We start from the raw sequence: 27,950 nt of genomic DNA, 5'->3' as shown, positions 1-27,950 counted from the left end.
TGTCTCATATTTTTGATATAAACCAGACATTTTAGGTAGTATGTTATAGCAACTCTGGGTACTGGTCCCCTTCCTATTGGGACTTTTTATTGTTATTAGCTTATTTATTTGTTCAGTGACTGGATGGATTATCGTAGTTAATTGTATGTCCTCCACACAGAGTGAAAGCTCTGATGTAGCTCCTACAATTGGGCATGGCTTTGGGCATGTCTACTATTATGACACAGTAATAATGACAGGGCTGTCTTCCTGTTTCATGGACACAGCCTGTAGTTAAACTAGATTAATTGCTAGCTGGTTGCTCAACTATTTTCACCATTGACCTGTGGGCATAACTTGCTCTAACAAATACTACAGTGAAATTCTGGCTCCTAAAATTCCTTTCAGAAGTCACTGTTTGACATGTATTCTGACACTTGGAAGTGTCCTCCCCACAGTCTAATTCTCTGGTTCCTTCCAGAAAATTAGCCAGCTTACATTCTAAGCTCTCTCTTCATTAAATACACAAATCTACTCATTGCCTTTTACCTCAGCCTCCCCTTTCTTGAGAGTGTCATTTGACTTGAACTTTTCATGATCTTTTGCTGGCCAAGTTAATTCCTTTGGGAAGGATTAAGAGCTTTGTGTTTTATGGCTGGCTTCTCCCCTGTCTCTGTGTCAGGAATCTGTAGCTCTGCAGGGAAGAATAGGAAGGCTCTTTCTGGGAGACAATCCCATTTTAGGGGCTGAGTGATCAGTGCAGTGGAGAGACAGCAGCCAGAGGTCCTCTTGATTGTCTCCTGTTACAGCCACCTCATGAGCTGGGGAAAGAGTGATCAGTGCCCAGTATTCTCAGCAAAGCATGAGCACAGCAGAGCCTCTGTACCAGGAGAAGGGGCTGGGTGCAAGAAGGGGGGCCCCATGTTTCATAGGAACCAATGAGGGACTGAAATTCAGCAATAGGGAGCTGAGGGCAGGATGGGTAATGTTGAAGTCCAGCTCATCCACGGAAAAAGTCCTTGTTCTGGAAGCTTAGAGAAAAATGTGTATTCTGGTTCTGGGGACAGCACTCTTGAGAGAGTGTTCACTTGTTTAGCTGAGAGTGTGGAGGGAGTGGATGTGGTTCAAATCCCATATACTTTTCCCTTTCTCACAGAATTTCGATTGATGTTCTTAAATAGATATTCCTCATTTACTGCTTCTCTTTAGGACAATTATCAGAGGCTTTAAATGATTGTTTTAAAATAATTTTCACCAGGTTCACTGGGGAGTGGGTCAGTGGAGTGCCTCATATTATTATACCACCCTAGTGTATTTAATACACTGCCCATATCAGAAACCCTCTCCAGATTGATAAACAATGACACAAAGTGCTGTAATATTTCTTATTTTATAGAGAAACAGAGTTGAAAAATTAATTTTTGGGCCGGCCCCGTGGCTTGGTTAAGTACGCACACTCTGCTGCTGGCGGCCCGGGTTCGGATCCCGGGTGTGCACCGACGCACCACTTCTCCGGCCATGCTGAGGCCGCGTCCCACATACAGCAACTAGAAGGATGTGCAACTATGACATACAACTATGTACTGGGGCTTTGGGAAAAAAAAAGGAGGAGGATTGGCAATAGATGTTAGCTCAGAGCTGGTCTTCCTCATGAAAAAAGAGGAGGATTAGCATGGATGTTAGCTCAGGGCTGACGTTCCTCACAAAACAAAAAGAAAAATTAATTTTTTATGGTTTGTAAAAACATATTGCAGACTTCAAAAATTTACTATTTAAAGGATTAACACATACAGCTTTGACTTCCTATTAAAAATACATTAGTCACATGATTATAAACTATTGCTAAAATGAAAACCACAGGCCCACCACTTTTGCTAGTCCCACATCACCAAACCACTGCTTAATACCTAACCTAACTGCAGCTTCAACCTTCCCCAAGAATGTAGTCTTAACTAGTCACTCTAGTCACCTTGTCAGCACCAATGAGGTAATCTGCCACATGGGCCCTCTCCATCCCCCAGAGGAAAATGAGGTAATCCACCTAATAAGACCTTTTTGTCCCCAAAGGGAGATAACCTTTTGTGAAATAATCCTTTTTTTTCTGTTTATGACTTCCTTGTCTTGCCTTTAAAATCCCTTCCCATTCTGTAGGCCTTTGGAGCTCCTCTACTTGCTAGATGGGATGCTATCCCATTGATGAATCACTCAATAAAGCCATTTAGATCTTTAAAATTTTCTCAGGCACATTTTAGTTATTTAACAGATTTGTTGGCAGCAACAAGATCCAAAGCAAACTTCTGACAGCATTTGGGACAATGATAAACACAGGAGTGGTACCCATAAACCCACTGAGTCCTCTGTCTTTCTCACCACTTCTGAGGGACATGAATAAGTTCCCTCTTGGTTCTGAGCTCCACTGTCTTGCCTAAAGCTCCCAATCTAATGGGCTTTGCAGTCAGTTCCCCATTTCTCCGCAATCACTAGTTTCACATTGGGAACGCCTTGTAGTTCAGACCACAGTTCCCCATTTCATTGGAAGCCTCAGCTCTTGGTTCTGTCCCTAGATTCCATGTTGGGAACTGCTGGCAGCTTAGTCCGCAATTCCCATTTGTTTGGAATTCTTCCCCAGATTCCATGTTGGGAACTGCCACTGGCAGCTGCAGTTTCCCATCTGGTTGGCATCAGCCTGCAGTCCCTATTTATTGATTTTTGTAGGTTCAATGCATTCCCTAGTCACAGGTTCCACACTGAGAATTGATGGTGTGCACTGGACCTTTTTCCCGGCCAGTCCACAGTAACATCTTTTGGTTACTGCTGGTATGTTAAGGTACATATGTTTATTTTTATTTTTTTATATAATTAAAGGCTATTGCTACAGAGGATCTCAGAGATCAAAGAGCTGCAAAAATTGGTAGGCATGGGGGGGGGGCGCATTTAAAGGCTGTTAGAGCACTAGCCATGAAAATCAAAGGCTCTCATATTAGGATAAGTTGGTCACAGAATGGGTTAGATTGACACTAGGTCACTCACCAACCTCAAGAAAATTTCTCTGCAATGAGGTACACTGTGAAACATCACATAATCTCCAGCCCTGTGGCATATCCTTTTTGAGTATCAGTTTGTCTCTGAGAGGCCTGAAGGCTTAGCTAAAATAAATAGAATCCTTAAAATCTGAAGAGTTAAGTGTAGCACCTTCAGGCACAACTGCTTATTTTGTAAGCAAAGAACTATGGTCCTGGAAGCTATAAATATCTACAAAAGGGGGCCCGCTCCGTGGTTTAGTGGTTAAGTGTGAGCGCTCTGCTACTGGCGGCCCGGGTTCGGATCCCGGGCGCGCACCGACACACTGCTTGTCAAGCCGTGCTGTGGCGGTGTCCCATATAAAGTAGAGGAAGATGGGCATGGATGTTAGCCCAGGGCCAGTCTTCCTCAGCAAAAAAGAGGAGGATTGGCATCGGATGTTAGCTCAGGGCTGGTCTTCTCGCGAAAGAAAAAAAAAAAAAAGAAATGCACTTAAAAACAAAAGCTTCAAAGTTCCAAAATAGATTACTGAATATTTCATTGCAAAAATTTAAGGAAAAATTAAAGATATAAGACATACCAAAAGCAAGACTACATGATCATAAACAAAAGTTCACCAAGTTAATGTCTTTACAGACACCCCCATATCTACCCCTGAAAGAAGGCCCCCACATAGGCCCTTCCCACAGTGGATGGACCTCTGAGGGATTTACTAGTAAGTTACATTATTCCCTTAAACAGCAATAGAAACTACAGTTAACATTAGTGAAAAACTTTGCCAAATTCTGGTAATCACCAGAGCTAAGCTCTCTACTTTAAACTCCACTTTGAGCCTGGAGATGGAATCCTGGGAGAACTGGTGAAATCCGGCTTTGAGTGAGAATTCTCACAGAGCCAGCTCTCCTGGATCACTGTCTGTAGTGCCCAGTCGAGAGAGGGAGATAAAATTTCACACTGTCCCTTCCTTTCCAAATCCAAACCAAACGGTTATTGATCCTTTCTTTCCCAAAGATAGCTATTCCCTTATTGCTTCTTTTATATTCTGCCCTAAAAACCTGGCATGGCTTTCTGCCTGCCCGAGACATGCAGGTTGTTGATTCTTTCTTTTGGCTATCTTTGGGAGTGACTCTAGATCTTGCAAAGATAGTATCTTTTGCACCCTCTTGGGGACACCTCTTGAGTCCAGGACATTGTTCAATATTGCCAGAAGTATTTACTGCTTGTCCCTGCTTATCCTGGCTGAAACCTGACAAGATATTCAAAAGGATTTATTCCATTTATAACAAGAAATTTGGCCATATTGCAAGCTGATATTTAGTGCTTAAGAGAAAAAATTTTTTGCCTTCTCCTCTAAGCTAAATGTACCCAGAAGGAAAGAAAAACATTCCAACATAGGCAGAAGGGTGTGTCAGTCCTTTAGCATCTAGGCTACAATCCAACTATTTGAGGAATTGAGAGCAACTGTCCTGGTCTCACAAATCCTTGCAAAACTAGAAATGCAGCTCTAGAGGCAGTTAAAAACTTTCTTACCAATCCTCAAACCTCCCCTATTCATGTCCAAAGGCTTATAAATTACTCCTCTTAGGAAATCAAAGTCCTTCTTGGGCAAACTTGCATTCCTCACCTGTGATCTTGAGATGTAAATGTTCAAGTATGAACTTCAGGGAGGTAATTCTCATCAGAAGAAAAATGAAAGGGGGAAAGGTCATTTGAAACTTGGGCAAATAAAAATCTTCTTAGTATTTCTCCACAGACATTAGTGAAAGGCTTTAGCAATCTGAGCAGGTAACCTTAACTGACGCCATCTACCAGAAAACAAGTTAGATCTAACTTCTTAATAACTAGTGAGTTTTACATTATCATACCTGTCTCACAGCTAAAATTTTAAAATGAAAACTATACAGTCTCTTCATCTGTTTGTATGTTTTGTAGAGATGTGGTATATTTCCACCTGTGGATGGTACTCTTAAAAATAATTTGTAAAAGAGTTCTATTTAATTGGCTTAAACAAACAAGTGCTTAGTATTCATAAAATTATCAAAAATATCATAGAAATTAACCCAAATGCTTTTCAGGTTCACATGATCTGGGAAAATATTACATACCAAAGCTAGTTTAAGTTTGTTGATTTAATTAAAATAGACATGTTTGGGCCAGCCCCGTGGCTTGGCGGTTAAGTGCGCGCGCTCTGCTGCTGGCAGCCCGGGTTCAGATCCTGGGCGCGCACCGACGCACCGCTTCTCCAGCCATGCTGAGGCCGCGTCCCACATGCAGCAACTAGAAGGATGTGCAACTATGACATACAACTATCTACTGGGGCTTTGGGGGGGAAAAGTAAATAAATAAATAAAAATTAAAAAAAAAAAAGACATGTCTTTAGAGTTATCAACATTGAATATAATACAGACATACAACTCTTATTACACCTGGGTTTATTAACCAAACAAATTCGTGTTATCTCTTACAAAATTTTTCAGCAATAAAAATTAGTTTGGGATGATATCTGATTTTGTCTAATGTCTAATGAAGATTTTGTAGATAATCTAAACATAGTTAAGAACAAGCAAATTAAATAGGTATAAGTAACATAAGAAGTTCAAAGTGTACTTTTTAAAGAGTCTCCTCAAATCTTTTTGATAACCTGTAAGCTTAATGTTTTACTGAGTTAACGATGAGTTCAGTTAAATTCACTGAATATCCAGATCATTTCCAAATAAGAAAAAATACTGTAACAGTAATTACTGAACATAGGTTTATCCACTTTTTGCTTCCTTCTACACAGGAATTAAAGATATTTGAATCTATTAGTAAACATGTCTTGTGCCATGCTGAAAAATTTACTATGAGGAAGCACATGTTTCTAGATATTATAAAAAGTATTTAAAAGTCTGCCAATCTACAGAATGCTAATGTACAATATAGTTCATAATTGCTTGCTTCTTAGTTTTCACTAGAAACTAAATATATCTAAGGGTTAAAATTCCTAATAGATGTAATTAAAACTGCTGAAAATAATAAGGAAAAGGAATTTTCTGTGTGGCCAGGGCTGGCTAAGATTGGAATAAATTTAATTAACTAAATGAGTTTTAATATAAAAGTAAGCCGCTGCAACATTAGTATTTGGTTTCCTCTCTGTTAAACGGACAATGTTTTCTAGGTCTGCTCTTGATAATGAGAAAGTATAAAAGGTCTGTTTCTTTTTCCTTTCAAATAATCTGCATAGAAAGAAAACAAGATCTTGTGTCTTGTCAAAATAATCACCTGTGTTCCATGCTGTCTTCATCAGGTCTTTGATACTTAGCTCAGTACTCTTAATATTAAGAGAGAGAAATTTTGTTCACAACTATGTAAGCTTCTATATTTACCTTTGAAATCTTCCATTGTCACTTTGGTCAAATAGATAATTAAATAGTTTCATAATGATTTGTGATCCTATTTAGGCAAGTATCTAAAACCTTTTGATATTTTTGACAAACTTAACAAAAAACCAATTCTAAATGCAGTGTTTTTTATTTGAACTAACGTTGGGTATTTCCAGAGGGCCCCCAGAGCATCTAAAAGGATTTTTTGCCTCCCCTTATAAAAAGAGAGATGTTAAACTAATTAGGCCATTTGATATGTTAAATTTCATGGGAAGCATTGTCAAATAAACATACTAAACCTTCTTTATGTTATGTCTGTATAGGTATATGTTCCACGTGTTTCAGAAATTGTGTAAATTTCCTGGAAATATGATATGTCCTGGTACAATGTCATTAGTCAAAATTCCAGTTATTACCTTAAAATGTTGCATGTTACAAATATAACCAATTTTCCTTTTTCATTCCATTATAATGACCTCTCATCAGATCTTTAACCAGGGGCATTTTTAAGTCTTTTGTCATTTACAGAGAGTTATGTTTTACTCTGATGCTTTTACATATGCTCCTGCAAAGTGCTTTATCTTCAAGGACATTCAAGGAAAGGACTTTGTGACAAGTATAACTTTCTGATAACTTTAAGATTGTAAAAATGAATTGTTAAGAATAAAGACTGCTCATAAATCTCATTGGAAGAAACTATACCAGGTCCTCCTCACAACCCAGACGACAGCAAAACTTCAGGGCCTTGAAGCTTGGATAGACCCCTCACAGCTGAAGAAGGCTCCACCTGACATGTGGTCCTGACAGATGCTGGAGACCTCCAATCAAATTGACAAGGAAGAGAAGTAGCTCACATCAATGTAGACTGCTTCCTCTTAAGATGCCTGATCAAGACTTCCTACTTTAGCTAACACAAAGCCCTTCTTTTCTTTCTTTCCCTTTCTCTAGCACTGGCTTGGCAAGATAACAAAATCATTCTATGTCCAAGGTCATGGCTAAGAACAGTAACCTCTCATGTTTAGACCAACTTTTTGTTTCAAGGTGGAGAAAATCTAATTGACCCCTGGCTTGAACAGGCAAATGCAACAATCCCTATGAAAAAATTCATTAACAATGCCACCTTAGTGAGAGTGGCTTGTGCTCTTAAAGGATTTATCTTTGCCTGTAGTGGTTATCATTCTCCTTGGGCCTATGAATGCTTGGATGGCAGATGCATAACTGGGCAATGCCTCTTACATTATCTAACTGAGCCTCTAACTTTCACAAGTGAAGTAAGACATCTCACCGGGTGAATCCGCTGAATTTACATCACTGAGTTAGAAAAGACAGAGCAGGAGGCACTCAGGACTCAGGATTCACTTCCTTTGAGAGGGCTATACTGTCCTGGTTAGGAGTAAAAGTAAATGAGAATACAATCAGAAAACCTCCCCTTAGCTCTTGAAGATATTGCAAAATCCATTGCTAAGACAATAGCTGCCTTAGACTAAAAGGTCCTTAGACTCTCTGGCCAAGGTTCTACAAAAGATGGCCCTCGATTATCTTTTAGCTGAGCAACGAGGTGTCTGTGCTGTGGCCAACACCACCTGCTACACCTGGATTAACACTTCTGGGGAAGATGAAACTCAATTACATAAGATCACTGAGCAAGCCACTTGGATTCTTTTATTTTATTATTATTTTTTTGTGAGGAAGATTGGCTCTGAACTAACATCTGCACCCGTCTTCCTCCATTTTGTAGGTGGGATGCTGCCAGAGCATGGCTTGATGGGTGGTGTAGGTCCACACCCAGAATCTGAAACCTTGAACCCCACGCTGCCAAAGTGGAGCCTGCAAACTTAACCACTATGCCACAGGGCCGGCCCCTTGGCTTCTTTTAAAAAGTGACCCCTTCAATGGAGTCTGTCTTTGACTCATTTGATTTTGATTGGTTTGGGTCTTGGAGACCATGGCTCCAAAGTGCACTCCAGAAACTGAGAACTATCCTGATTATAATCATAATAAACTCCCTGGTCATTGTATTATCTGAAAAGCTTTAAATGCATGTTACAACTGCTAACCACCAAGCAAATAATCTCTTTAAGAGTAGAACGTCAGAAAAGGTATAAAGAGGGGCCGGCCCGGTGGCGCAAGCGGTTGAGTGTGCGCACTCTGCTGCAGCGGCTGGGGGTTCGTCGGTTCGGATCCCGGGCGCGCACCGATGCACCGCTTGGCAAGCCATGCTGTGGCGGCGTCCCATATAAAGTGGAGGAAGATGGGCACAGATGTTAGCCCAGGGCCAGTCTTCCTCAGCAAAAAAAGAGGATTGGCAGATGTTAGCTCAGGGCTGATCTCCTCACAAAAAAAAAAAAAAAAAAAAAAAAAAAAGAAAAGGTATAAAGAGATCGACTTAAAGATTGTGAACCTGAAGCCTTGACCTGTGAATGTCACAGGGATTAAGCCAAAATATCATGACCTAAGCTGAGAGTGGTGCTAATGCCTTAAATGTTAATCACATCTCTCAGGTAAGCTGAGTCTGATCAAAAAGAAGAAATTGTGAAAAAGAAAACCACAGGACTCAAATGGAGTCACTTTTACTAGGCCCACATCACCAAACCAGGGCTTAATACCTAACCCAACTGCAGCTTCAATCTTCCCCAGGAATGTAATCAAACCGGTCAGTCTAGGATTTTCCGGTCAGCACTAATGAGGTCATCTGCCACATGGGCCCTCTCCATCCCCCAAAGGTGAGGTAATCCACCTAATAAGACTCTTTTATCTCCAAAACGGGGTAACCTTCCCCAGAATGTTCCTATTTGATGTTTATGACTTTCTTGTCCTGCTTTTAAAATGTTTCCCTTTCTGTAGCCCTTTGGAACTCCTCTCTATTTGCTAGATGGGCTGCTGTCCAATTTATGAATTGCTAAATAAAGCCAATTAGACATTTAAAATTTAAAAATAAAATATGGTTTACATGCTTTATCATGAATTTTTTATCATGAATATCAAGTTTCAAATATACAGCCTGAGATTTAAAAGTGTGCCTGACGGCTGATCCTAGCATGTCTTCTAGCATTGGTGGCTCATTTCCCTATGCTCATGTAGATAAGAGAAGAATGTAATTGTTTTTTGGGTTTTTTTTTTGCTGAGGAAGATTGGCCCTGAGCTAACATCTGCGCCCATCTTCCTCTATTTTGTATATGGGATGCTGCCACAGCATGGCTTGATGAGCAGTGTGTATGTCCATGCCCAGAATCCAAACCCATGAACCCCAGGCCGCTGAAGCAGAGTGTGCAAACTTAACCACTATGCAACTAGACCGGCACCTTAATCATTTAAGTCTTTTCAGTATTTATGCAAAAAGAAGCTGTTATAGTACATCTTTTTTTCTTCCCTTTGACACGCGAAGGTCAACTGGTTTACACTGTAAAATGTACTTTGCTTTCTTGTTCATGTAAAATAAATCCTGCACCTATTTTCATATCAATGGTGGTGTGCCACCAGCACGTGTGATGGGGAACACTGGGGAGCTGCTGCTGCTGTCCCTCCCCAGGCCGTCCCTGATGGAAGACAGGGCCCAATGGTCAGCAGGATGTCAAACTCCAGGCCATCATGACGCCCATGGCCCACAGTCCACCTATCTTCACATTTTCAGACTCTTAGCTCGTTGTCAATGGTCTAGCTGCCTGGCAACAAGAATATCAACTCCTTATCCAAGGTCACGCTTTTAGAAGAAAGCTCTCTGAGATAATCTTTCTCATAATTACTCAAATACAAAAGAATGTCACACGTCTCTGCACATAGTAAAAATCAAATCTCAGAGCCTCACCACCTCTCGGACTAATAAATTAGTTACAATTTCTGAAACACACACTGACACCTCAGTTGAACTCAGAAGCAGAGAAAGCAAACAGGGGGTGGGAGAGGCAGGCTTTAGAGTATCAAGACAGTGAGGGGCCCCTCTGCTCCCATGGGAGGTTGTGAATGGCTTATTTGAATAATTCAGTGGACAGGCATGGTAATGATATCCACTATGCTCCAGACCGATAAGACTGTGATACTATCTGTAAAAGTATAACACTGAACTATACACTATAAAACTAACTATATGTATGTTAATTCTACTTATATATAATATATACTTATGTATAATACTATACTGTATACATATATACTGTATATAGTATACTGTATATATCATATATATACTGTACTCTACATTTTTTCCATATATACACAAAAAGATACACACTATTTGCAGCATTAGATAATATTATAGTATATACTACATTATAATAGAGTACACAAATACTTTTTTATATATAATTTTATTTATTTATTTTTTTCCCCCAAAGCCCCAGTGGATAGTTGTATGTCATAGCTGCACATCCTTCTAGGTGCTGTATGTGGGACACGGCCTCAGCATGGCCAGAGAAGCGGTGCGCCGGTGCGCGCCCAGGATCCGAATCCGGGCCGCCAGCAGCGGAGCGTGCGCACTTAACCGCTAAGCCACGGGGCTGGCCCCACAAATACCTCTTTTTAATGTAGATGAAAAAGCCTACAAAACTACTATTGCACTGAATCCAGCAAAATATAAAATGGGCAAAACACTATGACCATGTGGAATTTAACCCAAGAAAGAAATGCTGGTTTTCCACCTGAAAATGGATTAAGGGAAGAAACCATTAGTAGAATCAACGTCAAAAAGTACAGAATCATCTCAATAGACACAAACAAGTATTAGACAAAGTTCAACACCGCTTCACAAGGAAAACACTTAAAAAACTATGATAAACTACCCCAGTAAACTACCTCAATCTGAAATAAAGCATCAGTGAAAACCCACAGCTGACACCATTCTTGATGGAGAAAAAACTGGAGGCTTTCTCTCTAAGATCAGAGAGAAGACAGACGTCTGCTCTCACCAGTTCTACCCAATGTGGTAAGAAAGGTGCTACCAGGGCAATTAGGCAAGAACATGCTAAAAAACCGTAACACATTTCAAAGGACATACACACATAGTTTCACAAACAGACATATAAAGTCACACAGGCTTTCTCACTGGACACACACGTGCACACACTCACACACAGACACCCAAAGTCACAAATGATCAGAGATAATGGCCCAGAGACACACAGCCCAGGCCCTGAAGAGGGGAGTCAGGGCCCACAATGGCTGCAATGATCACTGTGTTCCAGCCCCTCAGGCTGCTATGATCACTTCCAGAATCATTCCTCCATAATGTGCACCTTCCTCACTTTGCTTTCCCATTGAAGCTCAGTGCAGACAACAAAGATCTGTGCATCCTCACCCAGCCACCAAGTCCTCGGCTGCGGTCTCCAGTCTGTGATTCATCACCCCCTGGTCTCACCTGTGCACAGACTTCGTGTGGATCAGCCCTGTGGGCCATCCTCACTAAGGCCTTGATCACTGTCCCTCCCTGGAACATTCGCTAATGGGAGGTGGAGGCCTTGGACCTCAGCACCCAGGTCTCCAACCACAGACATCACCTTGGGGACCCAGGAAAGCACTGGAAGTTGTTGCAGGGGCACGTTGGGATGCAGCTTGGCTCATTTCTGCCTCTTCCCTTCAAGAAACAGTGGGTGTGGCCTCTGATGAAGGAGAGGGGCACCAACTCCTTCACCTGTGTACTCCAGGAAAGGGGAAAATCCCTGCTATTTCTGCCACTTCCCTTGGTGTCTTGCCCATTGCATTCTGAGAACCATGTGAAGGGAGGGGGGGTCCCGTGACTGTGGAGGGTCTGGATGAGACTACCATTTCCCACAGGCCTCAGGTCTGAAACTCTGCAGGGTGAGTACTGTTCCAGACAAAGTCACCACTGGCCTTGGTGGCTGGGCTCCAAACTCACTCTGGAGGCGGGTTCTGAGGTGAGGGAGCTGGGTGTGGTCAGCACATGAGCCACTGAAACCACAGGGTGGAAAGCGCCAGAGATCTCAGGGAGAGTGATATAGGTACAGCTGGGTCCCTGAGGGACTCCCAGAGCTAGGACAAGGGAGGGAATTTCTTTTTGACATTATTGGTGGCATTGAGACAACTATGAAACAGTATTTGGTGCAGAGGTGCTGTTTATGTGGCAGCCAGACGTAATGTATTCCAGGAGACTTGCCTACACGACATGGGTTCTGGGTTCTGCCATTGCCTCACCTCACAGTCACCCGGGGTTGCAAATGCGAAAACAAATACAGGAAATCTCATGTAAAATGGAGTCAGGAAGCACTGAAAGGGGAGCTCTCAGGCACTACTACTTGCCATATTTTGAAGACCCCAAACAGGAAGAAGTGTCCCTCCTGTTCCCCAACAGGAAGAAGCTTACTTGACAGACCCCAGCAGGAGGAGGGAATTACTCCTTGCCCAGCAACAGCCCAGCCAATGAGGAAACACCACACTCAGCCACTGTCACCACCCTGAACTCTCATTCTCCTTCAGCGGACTTCTGTTCCAGACAGCACCTGCCCACTTCCTCCTTTCTTCCTTAAAAGCAACTCCATCTGTTCTGTTCTCCCTACCTGCCTATGGTTCACCATAGTTTGCATGTCCTGAATGTACTTCCTCTGCCATTCCCAAATAAACTCATTTTACTGGAAAAATAACTTTTTTTTTAAATTTTAAGGTCAATACAACAGAAAATTCCCAGAGTGGGACAGGTGTTGCATCTAAACATGTTTCCCAGCAATGAGGCACAGACTAGTCTTCAAATGGGAAATTCAAAAGCTGGAAATGGCCTCAAGACCTGCTCTAGGACATGATGTTGATGCCCAAGGGTTAGATGAGGATGTACCTGGGCAGATCCCACTCTGGAGATGTGTTGGATGCACCTTTATGTTTCAGACCACCGCATTCCCAGGATGTGAACCGAGAAACCTGGTGTCAACTCAGACGGATACCAGGAGCCCTATCACTTTCTCACCAGTTATATGAATGACATGATGGCAGGTATAGCCCTAGAGGGAGTTTTCTAACTTCAGACTGGGTACCAGGAAAAGTCTATAGTGGCCGATGTCCTTCTTCCTCAGTCCTTCCACTTCTTCCTAAGAAGGAACCCAAGGTGGTAAAGGAAGTGTTGCACACGTAGCAATCAAAGTTCAGGAGAGTTTAACGTTGTCCTAGCATGTGAAAATGTTTTTGTTGTTTTCTTTTGTTTCTAGTACATTCACATACTATTTTAAGAATAGTTGTTGAGTTTTCACAAATGTATAGTTATACCACCATCACGATGGAGAACACTCCATCACCCCAAAGGAACACTCTCATGGTGCCATTTGTACTGAACCCTCCCACCATTAAGAACTGATCTGTTTTAGGTTCCTATACCTTTGTCTTGTCCAGAATGTCATATAAGTGAAACATTATGTTGCCTTACAAGTAGTTTAGAAACTTTGATGCCACATTTGTAAAAGTTTATAATTATACAAACCTTGCAGTGTTCTTGTGAGTTTAAAATTTTTAACATTGCCCATTATGCCTTCAAACCTAAGAGATTCCACTTTTATGAGCTATGTGAATTTGGGTAAGACCCTGTGCTTAACTTCCTTTATTTGCATCATGAGAGGAAGTATGAGGGCAGTGGATCAAATGATATACTAATAATTATCAAATCATATAATCTCCACACTGCTAAGAAAATATAAGTTAGCACTAAAAAAAGGGAACAAGTTTGGATTTCTGTTGTTATTTAATGAAAGAAACGCTGACAAGTTTACCACATCTTCCAGAACATCTCCTGGAAATGTAAATGGATGGAAATGATCTGTGAAAACAGTAAAAATGGGCTTTAGTGGCTTTGTGCATCATTGAAACAAAAACCACCCAGCTACTCCTTATAAAAAGGCATAGAACATTTCCCAGATTGAGGCTGTCATACTTACCTCCTTTGCCACCACACAGGATATTACTCAAAATGACACTGCGTGTGTGTCTACAGCTCTCCTCAGTTATTTCTTGGATCATTACCCTCTAAACAATTCATAGATTTTTAGTGGAAATCACTAAAAAAATCAGGAAATGACACTAAACTTGCACAGATATCATTCTAATCTTAGGAAAACCCATAATGGGCTACAACTGCGCAGACAACAAGAACCCTTCCTCAGACCGGAAAAACATGTTTCATGGGGTACAAATTGTGTCACTCAGTCTGAATAGTAGGAAAATGATATGCTGAATCAAAAGGCAATTTCGAATCATTTCAACTGATGTTAAACAGAAACATAAATAACACAAAAACCCATGGTCCAAAGCAATGGAAGTCTCGAGTTCCAGATACCCACGTATCTGGATCATGTTCAAATAGCACAGGCAGTAAAACGTTTAACCATGGCTAAAATGAAGATGAACTCTGTCTATGCCTTTATCTTTATGGGAACCATTGCTGTTAATCCCAAGAATGCAGGACTTTTGGTATTTCTGCCCATGGTTTACATCCACACCCAAGCAGTTCCTCCAACAGTGTTTAAGATGTATTAGATGGTGGGAAAACAATGATTGATGATGACATCCTCACTCACTGAGGTCCCTACCTACCATACAGAAGATATACATCCATCAATGGATGAATAGATACAGAAGATGTGGTACAGATATACCACAATAATAATATTATACAGTATTATTTAGCCATAAAAAAAAGAAAATCCTATCATTTGTGAAAACATGGATGAAACCTGAAGGCATTATGCTAGGTGAAATAAGTCAGACAGAGAAAGACAAATACCCTATGATCTCACTTATATATGGAACCTAAAAAAAAAAAAAAAACAAACTCATAGAAAAAGAGATCAGACTAGTGGTTACCAGAGGTGGGGGGTGGAGGATGGGGTAGGGGGAATTGGAGAAAGGTGGTCAGAAGGTACAAACTTCCAGTTATAAGATAAATCATTACTAGGATGTAATATACAACGTGACATCTATAGCTAACACGGATATATGATACATAGAAAAGCTGTTAAGAGAGTAAATCCTAAGAGTTCTCCTCAGAAATAGAAAATTTATTTTCTTTATTCTTTTCTTCTTTCTTTTCTTTCTATCTATATGAGAAGACAGATGTTAACTGACTTATTGTGGTAATAATTTTACAATATGTGTAAATCAAACCATCATATTGTACACCTTAATTTATACAGTCATGCATGTCAATTTTTTCTCAATAAAACTGGAAAAAAAGGAGTCAGAGACTTCTGGTCTCTTTACTGTCACACAAGGAGCTCAGAAGGCAGATTCCAGTTCTAAAAAGAAAAAAGCCAAGAAACTTGAAATCAACAACTCTTACACCAGAGAATGAAGGTCACAGGTAAACCATGTTCTCCTCAACTAGAAAGACTAAAAAGTAGCCATTAAAAAATAGCCGAAATATTCTGTTCTTAACAAGACATGTCCTAAAAAGAATTTATTTCACAAGAGTAGAACTGACTGGGATTTTTCCCAAAGCCTAACTGACTAGGGGTCACTGAAATAGCACACTTGAGATTCTTCTAGCCTTTTCTGCTCTCAAAGGTGGGGCAATTGTGAGGATGATAGGGTTTTTCCCATACTGACACCAAATATTTGGTGTCTCTTCCAATTCCACTTCAACTCTACATCACCAAAGAGCTGTCCAAGAGTTCAATTCAATTCTAACACTAACTACCCAGAGTTCACATTAGACTCCACATGTTAAGAGCTCAGTCCCACAAACTGCCCCTTCTTTAGATGCCAACCACAAAGGGGGTGCCCAGGCCACCAATATTTCTACACAGCCATCTACAGATTCATAGACTCTAATGCCTCATTACATTTGGTGATTTACCGAAATGATTCTGAGACTTCAGCAAACCACTTTACTTACTATTATTGGTTTACTATGAGGACATAACTCAGGAACAGACAAAAGGCAGAGATGCATAGGGCAAAGTAGGGTAGCGGTATGGGTGAAGGGAGTGAGGCAAGGGGCTGCAGAGATTCCACATCCTCTCTGGACACTCCACCCTCCCAACACCTGGCGTTCACCAACCTAGAAAGGCTATGAATTCTTTAAGGGTTTTGATGGAGGTTTCATTACATGGGCACAACTTACTAAACCATTCCATTAGTGATTAACTTAAATTCCAGCCAGGCTCCTCTCCACAGAGGCTGGGAGCTGGAGCTGTAACTTCCAAGCTTCTAAACAAGAAATGGTGTTTCTGGTGTTCATCTCCCATCCTGAAGCTATCTAGGAGCTGGCCAACAGTTGCCTCTAAAACAAAAGATACTCTCTCACCCTTACCACTCAATTAATTCCAGTGGCTTCAAGAGGTTTTTGCTAGGAACTGAGGACAAAGACCAAATATGTTTCTTATTATAGCACAGGAGGTCAAGTCCAGAGACACAGACTCACTAAAGATTGAGACTAAATCATCAGACTAGAGGATGCTTCCCCTCTGCCCACACCTACCTCTACATCAACTGGGCTCTCATTTAATATTAGTGGACTACACTGAACGAACTAGATGCTTTCCAGTAACACCAAGAAGACAAGGATGTCCCCTCGCACCGCTCCTAGTCAACCTTGTACTAGAATTCTTAAGTTAATGCAATTAGACATGAAAAGGAAATAAAAGGTACACAGATTAGGAAGCAGGAAGTTAAAACTGTCCTTGTGGCACAAGATTGTCTATGGAAAAAATCTCAGAGAATCCCCAATAATAAAGAAAATCCCTTGAACTAAGAGGAATGTAGAGGAAGGTTAAAGGATAAAATGTTAATATACAAAAGTCAATTGCTTTCCTATAAATCCACACAAATATAGTGCCTACATCTTTGACAAAGAACCAAAGGCAATTCAATGGGAAAACAAAGTCTTTTCAACAAATCATGCCAGAAAAACTAGTGATCCATATACAAAACAAAAGAACCTAGACACAGACTTTACATTTTTCACAAAAATTAATTAAAAATGAATCACAGATCTCAGTATAAAATGTAAAACTACAACACTCCTAAAAGATAAAATAGGAGAAAATCTAGGTGACCTTGAGTTTTGTGATTAAATTTTAGATACAACACAAAAAGCAGGACCTAAGACAAAAAAAATGTTTGCCTTTATTAAAATGAAAAGCTTCAACTTCATGACACACACTGCTGAAAATAAAAACACAAGCCACAAACTGGAAGAAAATCTTTGAAAATCACTTACCTGATAAAGGACTGGGACCCAAAACAAAAACAAGACAAACAACCCAGTTAAAAATGGGCAAAAGATTTTAACACTCACTCCAGCAATGATATATAGATGGTAAATTAGCCGAGGAAAACATGCTCAAAATCATGTCACTACGACATTGTAAATAAAAGAAGAATGAAGGGGCCAGCCCAGTGGCGTGGTGGTGAAGTCTGTGTGTCCCACTTCGGTGGCCCGGGACTCGCAGGTATGCATCCTGGGTGCAGAGCTATGCACTGCTTATCAAGCCATGCTGTGGCAGCATCCCATATATAAAGTAGAGGAAAATGGGCACGGATGTTAGCCCAGGACCAATCTCCCTCAGCAAAAAGAGGAGGATTGGCAACAGATGTTAGCTCAGGGCCAATCTTCCTGACCAAAAAAAAAAGAAGAAGAATGAAATATCAACAGATACTTATTACAATGGCTGAAATTAAAAACACTGAGAACAACAAAGGATGGTGAAGACAGAGAGGAACAGGACCCCTCATTCATTGCTGGTGGGAATGGAAAATGGTATGTCCACTTTCGAAGAAAGGCAGTTTCTTACAACTAACCCTGCACTTACCACACGATGCAGCAATCATGTTCTTCAAACTTATCCAAATGAGTTGAAAACTGATGTTCACAAAATCCCTATACACGAATGTTTACAGGAGCTTTATGCACAATGGTCAAGACCTAGATGCAACCAATTTCAATAGGTGAATGGATAAACAATCACTGGTACATCCATAGGATGAAATATTCTTCAGTGATGAATAGAAATGAGGTTACCAAGTGAAAAAAACATGGAGAAACTTTAAAATCATATTTGTAAGTGAAAGAAGCCAATATGACAAGGCTACCTGCTGTATGATTCCAAGCATGTGATATTCTGGAAAAAATGGAAGTATAAGACAATGAAAGATCATTGGTTGCTAGGGATTTGGAGGTGTGGGAAGGATAAATGAATAGATGGAGCACAGGAGATTTTTAGGACAGAGCAAGTATTCCACATGACACAGAAATGATGGAGACAGGTCATGTGACATTAGCCAAAGCCCAGAGATTGTATAACACAGTCAACACTTATGTAAACTAAGAACTTTCATGCATCAAACTGGCTCATGAAATGTAACAAATGTACCACAGTAATACAGGATATAAAATATGGGGCCAACTGTGTGGAGGCAGAGGGGTTATGTGGGAAATCTCTGTACTTTCCCATCAAGTTTTCTGTAAACCTCAAAATGCTCTTAAAAAAAGTAAAATCCACTAGAAAAAAGAGAGAGAGAGGCATTAACATTCACCCGTTTACTGACTAATGACAGAAACAGATCACCTTTCATTCCATTAATCTGAAATTATTTCGGGCCGGCCCCGGGGCTTAGCGGTTAAGTGCACGCGCTCCACCACTGGCGGCCTGGGTTCGGATCCCAGGCACGCACCGATGCACCGCTTCTCCGGCCACGCTGAGGCTGTGTCCCACATACAGCAACCAGAAGGATATGCAAACTATGACATACAACTATCTACTGGGGCTTTGGGGTAAAAAAAGGAGGAGGATTGGCAACAGATGTTAGCTCAGAGCCGGTCTTCCTCAGCAAAAAGAGGAGGATTAGCATGGATGTTAGCTCAGGGCTGATCTTCCTCAGCAAAAAGAGGAGGATTAGCACAGATGTTAGCTCAGGGCTGATATTCCTCACACACACACACAAAAAATTATTTCAATAAGCAATAATGGTTCTCTATGAGGTCTGCATCCTGAGACTTGGAAGAGAGGAGAAACTTCCACTGAATGCCTTGTTAAGAGCCCAGCACAGTATATTCTCAGAAATGAAATGAGTGCCTTTGTTACTATCACTAGTGTCTGGAACTCGCATGTGGATAGAGTGTCCTGGTGAGGATGTGTGTGTTGCCTTCATATCTGTTGAGACAAGCAGATTTCTAGGGTAGATATCTCCGAGGCAAGAGGTTCCCAGAGTTCTTTTGCCACAAAGGGGCAACTCTCAGGGAATCACCCACAGTCTGTAATGTCTGCAGCTGGAGTCAATTGTTGGTGGGTGCTAAGATGACTGCTGGATGTATGGTCAGTGTGATGACCCTTGGATCTGGTCCTTCATCAGAGATGTCCCAATTAAGACATGAAAAGCAGCAACTCTGCCTGAGCTCCATGTGTACAAATGAGGTGATGTTGTCCCCAACGTCTATGAACTCCCACTGCTTTTCACTCAGGGAGTCCTAAGAAGCTCCCCAGGGAGCCTGGGGATCTGGAGAAGGGATGACATTTTTCAACACCTTAGCACCTGGCAAGGGACTGAGAACAAGAAAGGCCACCTCTCCTGCAGGTAAGATATCACAGAGGGCCCAGGTTTGGCTCCATCATGTCTCCAGGAGGTCTCAGCAGCCATGCTGAGCTCTTGGGGTGCTCTTTCCAAGTCCCAAGTCAAAATGTATTGCTGGATAGGTGGTCCCATGCTCAGGGCCATCTACCTTCAGGATAGCCTCATAAGTAGAGATAATTGCAGCTCTAATGACAAGCAATTTGTGGCCTAGAACAGGTTCCTGCATCAGAAGCCTATGGACAATGTAAGGCCGTCATGGGTACCCAAGGAGGCATGACAGAAGGTCACTGAGGCCTCTATAGTGAAGGAGACTCAGGGCACTAACAGGAATGTTTGCTGTATGACAATTTGAAGACAGCCTCCAGACTTTTGTGATGCGGTGCCCATTCAAGTTGGCAAATTTGCAAGTAGCAGCACAAATGGGGTCAAGTAAAACTTGTATACAAGGAAAATATTGCCTCCCAAACATCAAGAGAACCTAGTAGATGTTGTGGGTGCTAAGGGGAACAACAGCTATTTCTTCATGGTGTCAGAGAAGGAGCAGGTCTCAGATTATCAAATAATTTCCAGAAATTTAACAAAGTTGCCAGGGACTCATACGCATGGCAATGTCCCATCCACTTTTTGTTAGCTCCTATTTTCAATACGTGTAAGTCCTGAATGTCTTCAGAGGAGATATCATTAATGTAACCTCATACCTGTGTTCTTGGAGAAACCAGAATGCAGGGCAGATCCTGCTGCAATGACTGTGTGGGAGGGCACAGCTGTTGAAGATCCATGAGAACCCAGTAAAGGTGCATCATATCCCTTCAGAGGTGAAGGCCAAGTGCAGCTGAGAGGCTGTTCACATAGGCACTGACAGAACAGACTTAGCCAAATCTGTGAGAGCAGGATATTTATCAATTGCTGATTGGCTGTAGTCAGTATTTCCATACTGCTGGGGACTGGGTATAGAGGCCTATGTGGTGCAACCATAGCCTCAAGTTGAGGTAAACGACTCTGAGATGTTATTCATTCTTTCCAGGCTTAAGACAATTTGGGCTGTTAGAATAAGCACTGGGAATAATCAACCCTTCACTAAATTTTCTATATAGTCTTCAATCCTTCAAGGCCCTGGGTAATATACATTGGACCATATTAACTACGTGATTTGGGGGTAAAGTCTGTGAGGTCCAATTTTGTCAAGCCAATTTGTAAGTGGTAGAAACTTCATTTAATTCTTGATCATTGGATCAGAGCTTCCCAGCTCACTATGGGATGATTTAGGACAATGAGTGCTACGACCATGGAGAATTCAGGTAGGACCATAGTTCTGATGGTTAAGGAGAAACATTGGTCCTATTTCTCCTCTGTATTACATTCATTAATGCCCCTAAGATCATGAAGGTCATCTTACTTAAGTTTAGTTGGATCCCAGGAATAACTGTAATTTGACACCTAGTATTGATTAACTGCTTGAAGGTTGCTGAATTAGTGCATTACAGCAGATAGCAAAATTAATTCAGAACCTGTGTTGTAGAAGCCCAAAGCCAAGCAATGTAGCTTTATCTGTTTAGGCATGTAAACTCTTTCAGTATATTTTGGATTTCCAATTTGGTCAACTGTAGACCTTTCTTTCAGTAATTTTTTCATTTGTACCTCCCTCTTGTCCTTCCCTGTTTTGTTATTTTGGTCATTGGACATACTTCAGGGAAAAGGGTGTCCTTTCTACCCTAGTATTTATATATTTTTTCTCCCCAAGAGCCTCAAAACAGTGCCATCAGGGTTAGGAGCCTCTCCCCATGACAACTGGGTGCTTCAGTGAGTTTAAGTTCCCTGGACTTAAGTCAGGTTTGAACTAATCCCCATTGCTGTGCCACAGGGGTGCCATGGGTGTTGTCCTCTATAACCCCAAGGGTCAGGATCTTTGTCACAGTAGAGGCAGGGGCAGCAGCAGCAACAGAGGTACTTCAGGGTCCTGGTGAGCCCTCTGGTATTAGGAGTGTGGACTCCACCTGCCACCTTCTGGCTGCCTTTCCCCCCCTCCTCTCTTTCTCTTTTTAAATGACAGCTATTTCAGTAGTGACCACCGATGCGCCGTCCTCTTGCACAAGGTATAGTCCCCCTGTGGCACCCCATCCCTGGGGAATGTCAGGGCTAACACAGCCTCTGTCACAGCTTCACTCTGACACACAGATAAATCCCAGCAAAGACCTTGAAACAGGACCACTTTAAGGATGCCCCAATCCCATAATGCTGCTCTGAAATGCTTATAAATTCTCAAAATTACCAACTTGGGTGGTCTGAACCTAGAACTGAGGCTTGGTGGGTCAACACTGCAACACGGGGCAGCACAGCTCACAGCACAGGCTCCCCAGCAAGCAGCAGCCCACAGCGCAGGCCACCACCAGGCAGCAGAGCAGGTGAGCAAGTCAGAGCAGAAGACAGACCCACGGGGGGCGGGTCATGTCTGGACATGATGCTCAGGGTGCCAGCTGTTATGGTCACTGTAGAGGGGTGGGTCCCTTGTTGACACTGATGCCAATGTGGCACACACACACACACACACACACACACACACAGGGTATAGGAAAAAGCTTAGGACTCACATAATAGAGGTTTCAGGAGAGCAGGGCTGGCCTCTCAAGCAGCTCTGAAATGGCAGCAGAGAGCAAAAATGAAGCCTGGCTTGAGTGTTCATTGGGGTTAGAGAGAAAGTGGGGCCGGGGCAAGAGTCCTTCACACAGGCAGGGGATTGTGTGGTGGGAATCTCCTGCCTGCTCTAGAGGAGAGAACACCCAGGCTTTCTCATCAGCTTGTCCAGGTTGGGGCACAAGGGGAAGAGGGTGGGGTGAGGCATAAGCTGTGAGCAGTCAAACATGCAAAAGTATGGAGTGCAAATGCTCATTAAAAGGACAAACATGGGTAACCATGGTGAAGCATTTGCAATTGCTTTTTTTATATAAGGAAACACTAACGGAGGCTCAAAAAATAACCAAATTGTGTATTTGGGGGTCACTTGAGTAACAGCGCTGGAGGGGACCAGGATATGTTGGTCGTAAGTTAGACTTTGCTGTTTTACAGATTTATTTTAAAAAAAGAGAAATTTACATATACTATATTTTACTATTTAACAGTCTTCTATTTAACTTTAACTTTTGTACTTAGGAAACCATTCTAGGATTTAATTCCTTTAAACACTAACAATTACAAAAGTACAACCCTAAAATGTAAATTTTCAAATCTCTTTCTAATTAAAAGGACGAGCTGCATCCTAGTTGTCCTTCCCCTCTATCTCACACTGGGGGTATTTTCAGGAATAAGCAGCATATTATAATGTAACAGGGGTTTGCGTTGAACTCCTTACATATATTGGACTTGCAAAGATTTACATAGGCTTTCAGAAGTTTCCCTCACATCAATTAAAACAGAAATCCAATTGCTTTAGACTTTTAAATTTCTATGTTCTCCAGAGACATACATATAGAAAAATTGATCTAAAAATAAAAAATGCGATCAAAAACTTAACACATTTTCTCACATCTTGAGGTTCTCTTGCCTAAAAGGAAGAAAACCTCTCTTGGTTCCACAATTTTCTTGCTTTCCTCACATCCTATCTCTCAACCAACTTACAGTTTCAGGGCCCAAGTGCTAAGGGAGACTAGAGCCAAAGGGCTGCACTATTCAATCAATAAAGGAATCCAAAGGAAAAAAACACAAATATTGGAACCAGCACAGATGAGCAGCCTGGTTCCCACAGGACAGAAAGAAAGCCACATTCAGAAGCTTCCATATTCCTGACTCTCCTGGTTGAGACAGAACCCCTGGGGTGAGTCTGTCCCTGGTGGAGGAGGGTGGGGCACCTGAGCAGCCACAGGAGTGAACTCTGGGAGCTCCACACACCCTCCTCTCCCCAGGGAATAACGCAAATGGTCCCTCTCTCAGGCTTCCCTTCTCACAATGAGGAAAACTCAGCTGGATTCAGCTTAAGGTTCTGACCCAAGTGAACTCCCAAATTAATGGACCAGGACACAGAATTCCTGACTTTCACAGACTTTCTCAATGTAAACTAATTATTCTGAGTCACCTGCACTGTGGATGCAAAACTCCAAGTCTAGAAGTGGGTCCCAGGAAACCACAGTTACAACCTCAGAAAGGGCATCACCTCCCCACCCCCACACTCACCTGCATTTACAGCTCTCTAGCACTCTGTAGCTCCTCTCAGTATAGAGGCTCCTTCCATGGTGAGTGTGAACAGCTAAGACATGTGCAGGGGGAGGCCCCCCAGGAAGAACAACTGGGCCTTCAAGTCCTTCCCTTTGCAGGCCCAAGGAGGCCTTAGCTTAGATTCACTGCTCTCAGGCCTCTGCCCCCACTGGAGTTTTTCTGGACCACACTGATATTTTAAATGACACAAACCCACTATTTGAACAATCCAGTAAAAACACTCAAACCAGTCTTTATGAAGAAAAGAAGAAAGCAAATGGTAAGGCACTTTGCTGGCTCAACAAGAAACCCCACAAGAATGTATTGCATTCTGGAAAAAAACAAAGATGTTAATTATTATTTCCATGACAAGAAATTATTTTATAAACTATTAATCATATTAAGCACGTCAGGTCTACAAATCTAAGCCCTGAAAGTCCATTTGAACTCACTCAAAATAAAAGAACAGACCTCAGAATATTACTATCATGCTCAGGGGAGGAGAAAAGAAAACCAATTTTTAAATCATGCAATGTAATACTGGAATCCTTTACGTTTTCTAAAATTCACCCCTTTTTTCCCTCTTCGGAAATATTTTATATCGTCTTTCAAGTTGTATTGATTAAATAAATTTTTATTCATTGAAAAACTGAGACTAAATTAAAGTGCAGTTATTAAGTATTATTACTAGTTTATTATTTTATTAGTATTATTAAGACTAAAACAAATCTTTTAAAGGTAACAAACCCAAAAAGGGGCAGTACTGACAGGGCAGATCACCCTGAAAAGTTTGCCAAGAGGAACCTTCACCCAAAATACTTAACAATTGAATGTCTGTTCCCAGCAGATATCCGAGGAAGAGAGGCACACGGATTTTATACAACGTAGTTCCGGGTAGTTATCTGCTACTTTTTCTCATGTAAAATATCCACAAACAAGAAATAAACCCTTTTAAAAAGGCCACCTATTGACTATAGAAAAATGATAAACAATTAAAATATTGGGTCTGTTTGTAGTTGATAATAATGCTGACAATCAGAGATAGGAAGTTGGCATTTGGGAATTCGAGGAGAGATCTGGAAATCTGGGCATTTATTGCTGTCTTAGGAAGAGCTGGTGCGGACAGCATTGTGGATTTGAGACCCGGCTACGGAAACATTTAGAAAACTCAGGAGAAAATGGATGTACCCTGGGGAGAAAAAAGGGACTGGGGACCGCACAGACTACATCTCCTCCCACGGGCGATTCCCCAAGACTCAGTCACAATTGTCCCTGATGACCCTCCCAGTGATCACCGCACCACGTGGGGACACGCGGGGCTGCGGGCGCAGAGCTGCCCAGAGAGGCTCCGGGGCCCAAGTCGCCGCGCGCAGTGACCACAGGACGCCCGGGGTCCCGGCTGCCGGCCCGGCCCCCACGCTGCGGCCGGAGGGGACTGAGGTCCGAGCGGCGCCCCCGCGGACTCGGGTCCGCAGACTCGGAGGTGACCGCGGGGAAGCCGGTCCCGCCACAGCGGGTCAAACCAGAACCTCCTCCCCCGTGTCCACACCCCCTGGGCCAAGCTCTCACCATTTCTAAGTTTCCTGGGTCCCCCGCGTCCTCCCTACAATTCGGCACAGGTCACAGAGCGACACGGTCAGCGGCGGAGCAACGTGGGGCCTTTAAAACAGCGGCCCGTGACCGGAAGGACTGTGGCGCGAGCAGGAAGTCGGGGTGGGGGCGGAGCGTCGCCCCACCCACCTGCCCCGGAGCCGACCCTGATTGGACAGTTCGAAAGGCCTCTGTCCTGAATGACAGCGGTATGGAGATTAAAGGTCTGACCTGACCCGCAGCTGGACCTTATCCTCTCTGGGACATTTTCCATTGAAATGTGATGCTACGAGTCCACTCGGGGAACTGTGACCCTTCTTTGCAAACACAGACACTTAAAAGTCAGCTCACCGTATGTAATAATTAGTCTGTCTCCACTTTGATCTTTAATTTTCCACCCTGCGCTTCCCCACCCCCATTCACATCATATTTTGAAGATCCTTTGGCCTCTCAACCCACTTAGCTCTGGTGGGAAGTTGGAACCCGCAGCCCTAGGGCTGCGCGCGCCCTAGGCCGCAGGCCGCCCTGAACCTGGGCGCAAGGACTGTTCTCAGTCTAACCACAAGGTATGAGATGTGTTCATTCAGTTCTCAGGTGTATATTTTACCCGGGAGCGACATTTATGTTAGATCAGTTTTTTAATATCTTGAGAGAAGTTTGAAATGTAAAAGCTTATACTATCCCTAAGGTAATTCAACTCCTATTTGGACTGATATAACAAAAAACAAGAAAAGGTTATGTAAATGTGGGATGTACCTGGAAAGTATTCATCTGTTTAAGAGATTGGATTGCAAAACTCATTTGCATAGCAAAACTCTTCCTGCATTTATCCACTTATTTGAACAGTTTTTTTAAAGATACAATACACATACTATACAATGGAGCCCTTTAACATCTACAACTTGCTGGTCTTCAGTATATTGACAGATATGTGCAATTATCACCACAGTCAATTTCAGAACATTTCTATCACCTAAAAAGAAACACCTATACCCTTAACCTATCATTGCCCTATCTTCCCCGCCTAGTTCCTCCAAGCGCCAGCCCTAGACAACCACTAATCTGTTTTCTGTTTCTATAAATTTCTGAATTTGTTGACTTTCATATGAATGGAATTATACAACGTGTGGTCTTGGTGTTTGACTTCATTCACTTGGTATAATTTTTTCAGGGAATTCCGTGTTGTAGCTCGTATCAATACTTCATTTTTTTTTTAATTGAGATATAATTGGCATTTAAGATTATATTCCTTTCAGGAGTACCAAAATAATGTGGTGAGCATAAGTGAGGCCATCTTGTTATGCTAAATGGCACCAGCCCCCACTCTGTATGACTACTTGCTGCTCTGCATGTACTCTAAAAAAATTCACATGCTCTCCTGATATATGGCCTCCACTGTTGTATGTACTCCCCAATAGCTTGATAAATTAAAACTTTGTTCTTTGAGTTTCTCTCCAGGAAAAGGCTGACCACAAGCAGGAACACACCTACATGGTATCCATCACAGCTGACAGAAGAACGGAACAATAAAAGACCCTGGAGTCCATCATGCCTGAAGGAAACCTCCTCCTTACTGCCCATTTTCCCTATATAACTACTTCAAGATTCTGTAATTCTCGAAGATGGTTTTTTTGAGACATTAGTCTGCCATCTCCCCAATTATGCCAGCTAATTGAATTAAAACTTCCTTTTTAAATCCCTAACTCGTTGTGATTAATTGCCTCAGATCACAGCAAGCAGAGCTAGCCCATTGCTCGGTATCAATGAGTCTAGTTAATGTGCATCACCACATGTAGTTATAAATTTTTTTCTGTGGTGAGAACTGGTAAGATCTACTCTCTTAGCAAATTTTAAATATACAATTCAGTAGTATTAACTACAGTCACCATGCTGCACATTACATTTCCATGACATTTATTTCATAACACGAAGTGCTTTTGACCACCTTCTATATTTATTCCATAGAAGTTACATCTTATCTATTTTTAAGTGACTAGTTCAGTAGTGTGAAGTTCACTGACATTGTGAAACCAATGTCCCGAACTCTTCATCATGCAAAACTGCAACTCTATCCATATTAAACAACAACACCCCATTGCCCTTGCTCCCCAGCCTCTAACAACCACCATTCTGCTGTCTCTATGAATTTGACTACTCTAGGTACCTCAGTGGAATCATATAGTTTTTATCCTTTTTTGACTGCCTTATTACACTTAGCATAATGTCCTCAAGGTTCACCCATGTTGTACCATGTGTCAGAATTTCATTTCATTTTTAAGCTGAATACTATTCAGTTGTATGTGTGCAGCACATTTT

General features: G+C 42.0%; 1 long non-coding RNA gene and 1 pseudogene across 2 annotated transcripts in view; one reads left to right on the top strand and one right to left on the bottom strand.

The window, feature by feature from the left end:
* LOC101392328 (uncharacterized) overlaps window positions 1-25,744 on the bottom strand; it is a 46,378-nt pseudogene extending 20,634 nt beyond the window's left edge. The window contains exon 1 of the transcript XR_015550254.1: window positions 25,614-25,744. The product of XR_015550254.1 is annotated as an uncharacterized LOC101392328 (transcript). The remainder of the gene's footprint in view (window positions 1-25,613) is intronic.
* A 124-nt stretch (window positions 25,745-25,868) lies between these two features.
* LOC147912106 (uncharacterized) lies at window positions 25,869-27,337 on the top strand. The gene is made up of 2 exons (XR_015550268.1): window positions 25,869-25,986; window positions 27,093-27,337. It is a non-coding gene; the product is annotated as an uncharacterized LOC147912106 (long non-coding RNA).
* The last annotated feature ends 613 nt before the right edge of the window (window positions 27,338-27,950 follow it).

Source organism: Ceratotherium simum, chromosome 39 (genome assembly GCF_057802395.1).
Source record: "Ceratotherium simum simum isolate JZ-2026a chromosome 39, ASM5780239v1, whole genome shotgun sequence".
Classification (NCBI taxonomy): domain Eukaryota; kingdom Metazoa; phylum Chordata; class Mammalia; order Perissodactyla; family Rhinocerotidae; genus Ceratotherium; species Ceratotherium simum.
This window is presented reverse-complemented; position numbering and strand designations above follow the sequence as displayed.